This window comes from Melospiza georgiana, chromosome 2 (assembly GCF_028018845.1).
Source record: "Melospiza georgiana isolate bMelGeo1 chromosome 2, bMelGeo1.pri, whole genome shotgun sequence".
In the NCBI taxonomy this organism is placed as follows: Eukaryota; Metazoa; Chordata; class Aves; order Passeriformes; family Passerellidae; genus Melospiza; species Melospiza georgiana.
The window spans coordinates 92,654,599-92,666,632 of record NC_080431.1 but is presented as its reverse complement, the minus strand read 5'-3'; positions in this window follow the sequence as shown (position 1 = coordinate 92,666,632).

Sequence of the window (12,034 nt, the reverse complement as noted above, 5' to 3'; positions counted from 1 at the left end):
ATTGGGTGAGTCTACCCCACAAACACCCCCCTGCTTCCCGAGTCTCTATTCTCTTAAATTCTCCCCAGTGAATTAATCACTCCCAAAGTGATTAATGGGTGCCGATGCCTTGGCTGCCGCGTTTGTTTCCTCCAGATATTCATAAAGCACTCAGACATCCTCCGGCATTCAAGTTTAGTAAAAAGCCTTGAGCTGTGGGAGCCATCTGACTCGAGAAATGATGGAGGGGGCTGGCACAAAGCTGCTGATCCTGCTCCTGCCAGACTGACTCAGATGATGTTCTCTGGAGGCCAGAAGAGATGAGCTGGAGCAGAGGGTAGCAGGGAAGACATGTCTGCGTCAGCCACAGCTCATATCTCTATCTGCCCTGCGTGCCAGCACGTTGATAGCCACAGGCACTGGGGTCCCCTTTGTGGGGAGCTGCGCAGCGTTTTCTGTAAGAAAACCAGGGATGCTCTCCTGCTGCAAAGAGAAGGCTACAGCTGCAGCACGTACTTTTTCCCTGTTGCTAAGGTAACACATATCACACCCACACTGGCCTAGAAGCAAAACAGCGCACATGGGAAATTTTGGAGGGCCAGGAGCCTTGTGTGGGAGAGCACTGCTCTCTCAGGTGCTGCTGCCTCCTGTACTACCAAGCCAAGTCTCACAAATCCCTCAAAGATAACTCTTTGCACGCAGTTTCCCTGGTGGTGTTGGAGGTTGCTGTGCCATCCAGCTAAGTGTGCACCTGCAATACTTTGTCTTGTAATGCTCTGCCTTCTGCTGCCGAGAAATGTCTGCAATGCCTCTGCTTGCTGATGGTTTTGGGCAGCAGGACTGTGCAGAACAAGATAGTTCAGATGCCCACTGAAACAAAGGTTGGGCAGCTCTGCTTTCTGTTCTGAAGCAGGAACACAGAGCAACCCCTGCTGTAATACAAGAGCTGCATGCTTTTAACCACTTCCTAACATCACTCTTGTTTTGCCCAGCAGTACATGGTGTAGAAGCTCACAGAGAAACACATCTCAGCAGCTGTGAAAAGCACAGTTGCTGTCGCAACACTGTGTTTAAATCCAAGCGCTCCAAAAGTGAGAGGTCATATATTTTGAAAACTGTCTGAGTCTCTCATTTATGACTTTCAAGACACACTTCTGGTCTTTAAATTAGGCAACTTGTTTTGTTACCCCCAGTAGGCACGGATCTGCCATTTTATACTGTTTTACAGCTCTTTGGAATGCCACTGATCACTCTCTGGGGTCAGCAAGCTGTGACAGGCACAAGTCACGTACAAAAGCCAGGAGGCAGTGGCTGCTGTGGCTGGCAGGAAGCTGCTGAAAAGTGACATAAAAGCCTGAGTGCCTAAAGCAAAGGGTGTCAGTAGCTGTGATTTGTCAAACCGACTGTGAGGGCTGTCTCCCTTGGCAAGAAATGCAGTGGCCAGGCCTCCATCTGTGTTCCCGGACTCACTCACCACAGGTACCCTACCCTCACACAGAAACCACCCACACCCAGAGCTCACAAGGCAGCAACGTGATGGGTAATGCCTTGTTCTCCCTCAGGCTCCACAAAGGATTCACAGAGCAGCCTTTTATCCCTTTCCTTTCTGATCTGGAAACCTAAGCGTGCCGAGGTTAAATGAACTGACTAAAGTTGCATAATTAGCCAGTGGCAGAGCTGAGAATAGACACCATCTCCATTTTTTCAGGCCTAACATCTAACTCTCAGGCCCTTCTTCGGGGCATAGGCAGGCTAGCAAAACTGTATATCACAGCTGTATAGAATATGACATTTTTAGAGCAGGCTCAACTCTGAGCTTACTATGGTTCTGAAAAAACAAACAAACAAACAAACAAACCAAAACCAAACCCAACAAAAACACAGGAAAAAAATCTTTTTACGAGTGCTCCTGCCTGGATAAGAAGGTAAAAATGGAATTCAAGTGACATTTATAAATATTAATGGACTTCTAAGCACTAGCACATTAAATAAGTTCCCAAGGGCCAAAGCCTGAATTAACTTTGAGTAATACTTGCTGAAGACTTAGGCAAAAATAAAGCAATGCTGTGAAGAAATGTTAACCTTTCACAGATGTGTGGTAGGGATAAAATGCAGTCATTTGTCCTCCATTTAAAAACAAATTGTTTTAGGGAAACAGTGCTTCTTTCATGCTCCCAACCCTCCCCGTCTTTGCTTACTGTCTTTCTACTCTTGTTGTGTATTTGAATGTGTTTTTTTGCAATTTCCTTTCTTCAGCTGGTGCTGTAGCTGCTGGGATTCATCAGGCAACTTAGTGACATTAGTGACTTAGGGGGGGATGTAGGAGACGAGAAATCCTGTTCACTCTTGCTCAACAGAAAGCACTCTGGGAAAGGTTCAGCTAACAGCGAGATAAGGGGTCAAAACTCCAGCCTGTGAAACTCTCCTGCCATGAGGGCTTCTGAAAGCACATTTGTGTTCCAGGTCACCGAACTCCCGCTGCAGGCTGCAGCTGAGACAGCCGAGCAGACAACCTGGGGGTTACCTGCAGCTGTCCTCCCCTTACATAAGACCTGGAGAACTGGATCAGGTTATTGACAAGCCAAGAGGAATTACATGTCACGGTATCTAGGCAGTGAAGATGGTGATCTGCTTTCATCTTAGGCATTTTGCTCCTTCCAAGAACATCCTGTAATAGTGAAGCAGTATGTCTCATTCCAGGGAAAGGTTCAGCTAAGTTACTTGGTTCTCAGGGGTTCTAGAAACCTCTCATTTCACCAGATTCACTCAGAGAGAGGGTCAATTCTTCTATTCTTCAATTTAAGGAGAAATGTTCACAGCTTTGAATCTGTTTAAAGACATGACTTCCATGCAGTGCAAGTCAGAGTCCCTTTTGATGTCAGAGAGAGTTAGGTTCTACCTGTCCTCAAATATCTGGCTCAGTCACCTAAATGCATTTACAAATCTGGCCTTAGCAGCTTTCATTAGTGGCTGGCAGGTCTCTGAGCACAGAGAACACACTGTCCTCCACACTAGTGAGTCTTTGTTAGCAGTGCACCCATTATGTTCAATTAGTCACAGCATGGAGCATATGCTGACCGTGACTTGCACTTTGCCTGTCTGTCCTGCCTGGGGGCACCTAGCAGCCCAGCCCAGCCCAGCCACCACCCAGGTTCTGCAGCCTACAAATGCAGGCCCAGGGCAAGACAATGCCACTGCCTGCACCAACACAAGATCCCTGCATCACAGCCAGCAGAAGAAAAGGCTGTGCCTGCTCCTGCTCAGCACTGCAGCCACAGCGATGTCCCCTATGAAATCACACCCATGGACAAGAACAGTACGTTTTGTGAGATGTCTGCAGACACCCATGCCCACTGACTCTCCAAGGGCTGCAGACTGGCTGGCTGGCTGCCTTCAGCCAGGATGGGCTGAAGATCAGCTGAGGCCTGCTAGACTTTCTTGACATGGCACACTCTCAGTGTGGTCTTGTGCGTTGTCCTCTCCCTCCTCCTCCTCCTTAGCCCCACCCCAGTCTGCTGCTGTCTTTCACAAAATCCATAGAAATAAAATTATCATTAAGATGTCTGCCTCTGGCAGTTTTTTCTTTGGAAATAATTATAATTGGCTGCGGCGGTTAAAAACTTATCGGTGTAGACAGATGACAGACAGTACAATCACATAAGCTTCCCTCTCAGAAAATCAAGCTAAAACCCATTTATCATCCTGGATGGAAACAAAAGGTCTCCTTTGAAGAGCCAGGCTGTGAAAACACAAAGAGAAGACTGTTATGCCCATGTATTAAATCTGTGGTAGGTAACCAAGCACAAGCAGTCCATTTGCAGCACGATGATACTGTAGTAATAATAACATCACTGCTTTCATATGAGGAATACCTAGACAGGGACGTATCAGCCCCCTCAGAGGCAGTAACTGAGGTCCCAAGAGGATAATTAAGCCACAAGGACCTGAAGAGTGACTGCACCACAAACACAGAAAAATGTAAGCATATTCACATAGTGTCCATAAGGACTACTGGCATGGGGATCCACTGCTGGACATGGATTACTTATTCCTAGAGTAAGTAATTAACTGCCCTCTCCCAGAAAACAGAAGAGTTTTGATTCCTAGGTATATCTCCAAAGCTCAATCTCCTGGAACCACCTTTCCTGTGGCAGTTCACATGCCATCCCCAGGAGGAGTCTGTGCCATCTTCACTAAGCTTCTTAGAGGAGCCCAGGCTCCTTTGTGCAGCTCTTAGAATCACAGAATGATTTGGGTTGGAAGGGACCTTAAAGATCATCTAGTTCCAATTCCCATCACACCCCTGCCACATGCAAGGACAGTTTCTACTAGACCATGTTGCTCAAAATCCCATCCAACCTGGCCTTCAACAGTTCCAGGGATGGCACATCCACAGCTTCTCTCTGCGGCCTATTCCAGTGTCTCACCACCCTCACAGCTAATAATTTCTTCCTAACATCTAATGTAAATCCCTCTGTCAGTTTAAAGCCTCCTTGTCCTGTCACTACCTGCCCTTGTCAATAGTCCCTCTCCAGCTCTCTTGCAGGTCCCTTTAGGTTCTGGGCTGCTGCTCTAACAGCTCCCTGGAGCCTTCTTTTCTCTAGGCTGGACAACCCCAACACTCTCAGCCTTATCCTCCCTCTATCTTGGTTCAGCAGCTCTCAGTCTCCAACTGGGCAGGATAATCCAGCCACCCTACACAGTCTTATTTTTTCAGTAGTTATTTTTTGCAAATTTTAACATCTGGCATCTCCTTGGCCTGAATGGTTTCTAATGGCATGCGGGTTGGCATTCATTGATTTTATTCTTAATGCATCCAAATTCAGGTTGGGTGCAATTGTGGAGGTATGTGGGAGGGCTTCTTTCCGTGCTAATTTGAAGCAGTTAAACAATTCCTAAGAATTCCTGAGATGTTTATAAGCAAATGAAATCTGGGTGAGGAAAATGGTTGTCTTGTGGAAGTTGCTGACTACCCAGTACATATGAACAGATGATAGCCTCAAATTCCATGAGACATGCTTGGATCTCTTGGTATTTGCAGAGACACAAAGGAAAATATTGTTAGCATGCAACCAGTTGTTGTATGGGAGAGGGATGAGAAGGGAATAGAGAGGAGGGAGGATGGGAGAGATCAGGGAGGAGAAATATCAGAAACAGAACTGTGCAAAATGCTTTCTCTAGGTTTAGTTCTCAGGATTACAGTCAGTCTACCAATAAATTCACTAATTGACATACCTCACGTGGAGCTACATTAATGTCACAACTATGTTACTTGGCCAAGTGTTTGATTTCACAGACTAACTCTTCTGCCTTTGGATGACATTGTGGATGGTTTCTACTTTTATTTTAAAATAGTCTTCTTGGCTTCCAACAGCTTTGCCTGGTTAAATTTCCCCTTCTAGCTAAAAAAAGAAATTAGACTGATCTCTTTTGGCAGCTGTGAAATGGTTGCATATTGTGTATGCTTTCCTGATAAGCTTGCATGAAATGGAATTGGTTTTCTTTTGATGGATACACCCCTTTCAGTACAATGTCCCCACAAGATTAGCAAGTGTTTAATTTTTTTAGAAACTTTTTATGTACATGTAATGTCATGTATGCTACTTCTATGGAGCATTATGAGTAACACATGAAGATGTTTGAACAGGGAAACTGATTGAGGAATGTTTCCCCAGTGACTGTGCAACATGTTTGTGATGATGTGTAGTTTGCTAGCCACAAAGCTTCAGCTGATGGCAAGAACTCTGTGAGATCTGGGCCAAATTCAGGTGCTGTAGAATATATCAAGTGTCTGTGCTGGGTCTGCCCTAAAAGCAGTTTGGCCCCATGTTCTATAATGACAGTGCCCAGATGTGGGTGCCTGGGAACAAGGGCAAACATGCAACAGTCCTTACTTTCTTGGGTCCCCAACATCCAGTCTATTTTAGCTCAGACTCCCTGAGCTCCTGTTTTCTGCATGTATTAGAGCCCACAGTGGAGAGAGAGGAGATGCAACTGAAGACAACAGATACTACACTGAAAAGCATAGAGGATGAATGTGATTGTTCTGACTTCTTGTATGGTTATGTGCATGAGCCTCAGCCTACCCTGTGTTTCAATGCAATGATATTATTAAGAATACAATCAATGAATGACAAAGGAGATGTTCCAAGACAACAGGGAAAAGGCCAAAATGAGTATAAAAGGGTAATAATATTACATATGATCTTTATTATTATTATAGTATGAGATAAAGGGGCTGGCATTATTATTATAATAGTATGAGATAAAGGGGCTGGCATTCTGCCATTCTTTTCCCTAATATTTAATGTAGCCATGAAGGTCTTTCAAAATTATATTCATGAGAGTCCAGAGAGGAGTGACCAGCAAGGAATCTATTCTGTCTTGAAAGTAAAAGCTTTTGTGAGGTGGAGGTAGGATCATTTAATCGTTTCTCTGACAAAACCTCTCAAGAATAAATTCAAATAAAAGAAAAATGAATTACTGGGATAATTAGCAGAGTATTTTAGTTTTAGTTATTATGTACTGTTTGCCTGTCTGTATGGTGAAACTTTTCAGTACTGGTAGGACCCAATAATGGCTAATGGACAATCACAGACTGGCATTGCAGGTGGCAGCTAGACCACCAGTGCAAGCTGGTTGTGCAGCCCCAACAGAAAATTCCCTGATGCCTTCCTTGCCTCTGTTTCCCATTCTTTATCTTCTCCAGGGGCTGCTGAGCTGACTGCATGGGGTGAGGGGCAGAGAGGGCTCATACCAAATTAGTTTTCAGCCTGATCTGTGAGCTCTTCAGGCTCATCACACTGCTGTGCATTGGCAACTCGTGCAGAGAAGTGATAGAAACGGGCAGATGAGGAAACAAAATGGGCAGCTGAACACACCCACAGCAGCTTCTTGTTAGCTCAGCTTATCCCAGCAAGAAAACTTGAGTCCCAGGCCATGTTTGCTTTTCCCCACTGTAACTGTCCAGCAGAGTGCCCCATCTCTGGACAGGCTCCATTAACACCTGCCTGAGCGGCTCTAAAGAGCTGGGGCTGCCGAGGCTTTCCAAGCCAGTGCACAAGGCACTGCCATCTCCAGCCTGGTGATCCCTGTGGGGCCAGGAGTCTTCCCAGGCAGACTGGCCCAGGCCAGGGCACACAGACATATGGTTGGTCTGTGGCTCTGGGGCAGGATGCCAGGGACAGGCAGCGCTCCAGCTGAACCCTAGCTGGAATCTGCTATTGGTTTGTACAGTATTTTGGCCTCCTCGTGGACATTTTTCCACCTGAGTTTAGTTATCCATGAGTATTTTCAACCAACTTGTCATCAGAAGTCTTCAGTTTGGAGTAGGGACAAAGAAGAAACAAGGATGAAATTAATTCTCTGAGTTACAGGAAGCAACTTTAAATTTAGCTTATGGCTGTCCTCAAAGAGCAGGTCTCCAACAGATGCTTTTTTCAACTAAGTTTTGTTTAACTATAACTGTCTTTAAACCTGCCTGAAGTGATAATTGTGGGTTCTGCTTTTGACACCAAATTTGAACTTGCAAACAAGAATAAAAAGGGAAGTGTTCCAACAGGAACTTCACTGGAGGTACCACGGGTCAACTGAAAAAATCTGTAAAACAGCTTTAGTTTTGTTTGAAATTTCCCTATGACTTGTGAAAATTATAAACATGCAACATTAAATTCCTGTTTATCTACCAGTTAGCAGGAGTTCAATGCAGCTCATCTCCACAAAGAAAGAAAAACAAAAGCAAGAGGGAAAACAGTGCCCTGGAAAGGGTTACCTAAAGAATTTTTCCCTCTCCTCCTCAAGGCTGTAACAAAACAGGCTTGTAGCCGTTATGGGTAGGGCCTTGCTTGTACTACTGCAAGAGTTTGCACAGGATTTAACTGTTTCATTGTGGCTGCAGCAAAAAATGCAGTATCTCCCTGCAGAACAGTGGGAACTGCTCCAGCTATTCAGAGACCAGAACTGGAAGAGCTGCTAACAAAGGAGGTTTATGTGGAAACCAGCACTATTCCCACATACTCAGCTCACTGGTTTCTGTCTTCCTCCTCCTCCCCCTTTCCTCTTCTTCCGTTTAGAATTTCCTTTGCTTGTGTATCTGTTTCTGAATTGGCTTAGACTCTTGTCCTCACCTAACCTTTTAACTCTTCTGTTTTTTCTCCTCTCCTTATTTCATTTCTTCTTGTGGCTTTTGGACACCCAAGGTAGCTGTAAACAGGCTTGTTTGTTTGTGGTGTTTGTGTGTGTGCACAGGCTGGTGGGAATGCCCTATGACTTGTGTTAGTTTATGTTAAGGCTGTAGACAACTTCCATTTTTTCAGTCTGTCCTCCTCACCCTCTATACCTCTTTTTACCTCCTTCAATGATCTGTACCTTTTTCTTACTGTGTGCTATTCTCTCACTTTTCACTCTCACAGCAAATATGCTCATTCCAGTCCTATCTTCTTCCTTGCTGGCTTTTCTCTGCAAATCAGAAATCCCTTCTGCCCTTCTTCATGACAGAGACATACTCTTCCACCTACTGATGACTCTACCCATGTTGCAGCATTACCATTTCCTTTTTGGGGTTGTTTTTCTCCATGGGCATGTCCAACTGTTTCTTCGTGTTCCCTAGCTTTTGTCTTCCAAGTCTGTAATTCATGGGAATGGTCACTTCTACCATGTCCTTAACTCTGCCTTTCTTCCCTCTACATGCTGGTAGTGTTGCGGATACCTGTAGAGTCTCAGATCCATTTTCACCTGTCTCCAAGGCAGAGGGTGTACTGTCTGCAAGTCAGGCTGGCCACTGAAAGCAAGCCCTTCTTTGCCTGAAGCAACTTTTTGTAGAAGTCCAGAGTCACTTCCTTCTGATAAGGTGGTATGTAAGCCTGGGAATATGATTTCTGGGTAAAGCAAGGTGTGGCTCACTGATATAACTGCCCTGGCTGATCACGTGCTAGGAACCACAAGCAGCAGGAAAGCTTAAATGCTGTTGTTTCCTGCATGTCCTGGTAAGTGTAATGCAAAACAGTCACTCAGAATAGCAACTGTCACTTGAAAAATATGACTCATTTTGACACTCTTGTATGTTTTAACTGTATACCATTTGTAGGGCTCTAATGACTCAGTGTGAAGATTTGCCTGAACAGCTTGTGAAAGGCAGGTCAGTGCTAGAATTAGTCTGAGTCCACAGCAGCTCTTCTAGGCCCTCAGTGAAAGGGGCCCCTGAGCACTGACAGCTGTATTCCAACATAGGGTGAAAAGCACCAAGAGGAGAAGAGACTTTTGGTACTAACCTGACCAGCCACTGAAAACAGATGCCTTTTTGTCTGGCTTTTATTTTGAAATGGCCAATAAGAACAGATCAGCACTGGTACCATTGTCTGTAATAAATGTGTCTTCACATGCAGTGGAAGACTGTGGTGTGTTGTAAACAATCACAGCACTGAGTAAAGCATAATTGATCACACAAGTGCCACAAAGGATACATTTGCCAAAGCATGGTTTAAAGATTGGGATCTGTATAATAGAGCTGGCACACTTAAGACACGGTGAAAAGGAGCTATCAGCATTTTCTGGGATGAACTATAGGATGGATTGTCATAAAAAGACTTAATAACTCTTTACTATTATTGCATTTTCTTCATCACAGTAAAGCTTTATCTGCTGCTTGTCAGAAGGTCCCTCACACTTACAAACTGGTATTTTGTATTCAGAGTCTCTAAAAAATAAATTACATGCTTCATCTCAAATGCAGACTTAGTTACTGTTGAGCACTGAAAGATCTTCTGTATGCTACGGGTCTTGCTCATTGCTATATTCTTCAAGCTTTATGTTGGGATCCCTCTGCTAAAATCAGGGATAGCAAATTCAGGTGTTTAGAGACAAAGCATAAAAATCTGGGTGATGCAAGAAATATTACAGCTTTCTAGAAGATACATTGTCTGGCCATATCTTTTTCCATTTCTTCTTTTCTTCCACCACTGAACAGAACAACTTTTTCTCACAAATGAAAGCTTTGCTCCTCCTACCTTATGCTGGTAAAGGTCAAGTTAAGCTGCTTTGAAACTCTGGGTATCAATACAACTCTTTGTGGTGCAGATAAAAAGGAAGATTTTTTTTCCAGATGCAGATGGTTTTGAAAGGTGCAACATAAAAATGTCTGTCCACCAGACAGAGATAAATGATCCGGCCTAAATTCTGAGGCTTCAGGCATAAAAGTTATTGCATATATAAAAGAGAGAGGTGGTGAAGATCTGAAAAAACACAGGTGAGATAGGAAAGCCTATCCTTACTCAGAATGTTTAGCCTGACCCCAAAAACTAGTCAAGACATCAATATAAGAAGAATACTTGTATTTGTGAGCAGGTTCTGTGTCTTATTTTCTGCTGTTTGTTTGATTCATTCTAGGCACAAAAGTCATCACTTGGCTTCTTCACCACCTCCTTCTCCCCCAGATTAGAGCAATCAGTGGAACACTGAGTTTTGGTTAGCGGCTTTTAGCAGAAGGGTGACAAGCCCCATGGTGTTCCCCTTCCCTCTGTATGTAGCTGTACTAGCAAATTCAGTCTGCCCAGCCTTCTGCAGTCTCTTATAGGAGACAAGCATCCTAGAGGCTGTGGTTTCTCTGACAGGAAGTGGGACCAGCTTCCTGTTTCTTATCTTGTGACACCCACTCTGGATCAGTGTCAGCCGTAGCTGCTCACAGGTGGCACTCTACAGAGACACACCAAGCGAGCTCCACCCAGCTTAGCAGATGCTCAGAGGGACTGACCACATCCGTTATTTTCAGGTCATGTTGTCAAATCAGAGAGGCACACACTGTGCACTTCAGAGACGAGGATTAACCAGTAGCAACAAATGGAATAAAACTAAGCGAAGGCATGTTTTGTCCATTTAAGCCGAGATAGTATGGAAGAGCTTTTTAAAAGAAGCTCTTTCATTTATCCACATTAATTTGTTACCTGTTTATCAATCCTGTTCACAACTGAGAGAAAACTGAACCAGCTTTCAGTTGTTTATCTTCTCTAACACAGTTACCTGCAATTCCTTTTCTCAGTAAGCGTTCTCACAAACCCGAACATATTAATAGGTATGTTCTTATTCAAACAAAAATCAGCAGACTGGACTGCTTATAGAAAAAACCATCCAAATCTGCCATGCCTTGCCAGAGTATAATCATCTGTCCCAGGAAAAGTGTTCTCAGAACAGTATTTTTTATTCTTCGTTGTGAATATTATATAGCTGAAGATGATGAAAATCTTCAAGAATGTTTTACTTGAATTTACAGGCACTCTACAGAAGGCTGTGGTGAAATGGGTGCTGGACAAATTACTACAAAATTAATGAGTGACACTTTTAAGATCACAGTTTTCATTGTTTTTACTGTTGTTAGACAGCATTTGACAAATTCAGCAGAAATCCTTCCTGCCATCATATCGGGAACTTGAACACCTCCTGTAACAAAGGAAATTATGTTCAACAGATGCTGTCAGACCTTTTGAAATCTTCTGCACCATTTTTGGCACTAATTTCCAGGAAAATTTCACAAACAGCCTGTCCTTTTTGGTCTGACTAATGGCTTGTATTCTTTCCCAAATGGATTCTTTGAAGAGAGGCAAAATGCTCATGGACAAGCCATGCTGAAGGAGGACAGGGAGAACTCTCTAAAACCTTACAAGAGCCCCCCTACCAAGATACAACAAGAAAATTCTGCCCTAAAACTAGAGGAGGGATGGGAAACTTTTTGTCCAGGGGATGCCTACACTTCACAGTTTAAGTAACACACTTCTTTGTGTTACTACTGAATAACACTAAGGTGTCATTTGAAGTATTGTCATCCTTTGAAAAACACAAAAACAAGAAAATATTTTTGAATTAACAATTGCAATTAGTGCATGATCAAGAGGAATATTATTAGAAATAATTATTCTGTTCTTCTGACCTTAAAATATTCACCTCTGTTGATTTTTACAACAGGATGCATGTGAGTATCTCAGCTACTTCTGGGATGGAGTACTGAAATACATCCAATCCTAACTGCTAAGACCAGGAATGAAAAAGAACAGAGTAAAACTAGGCA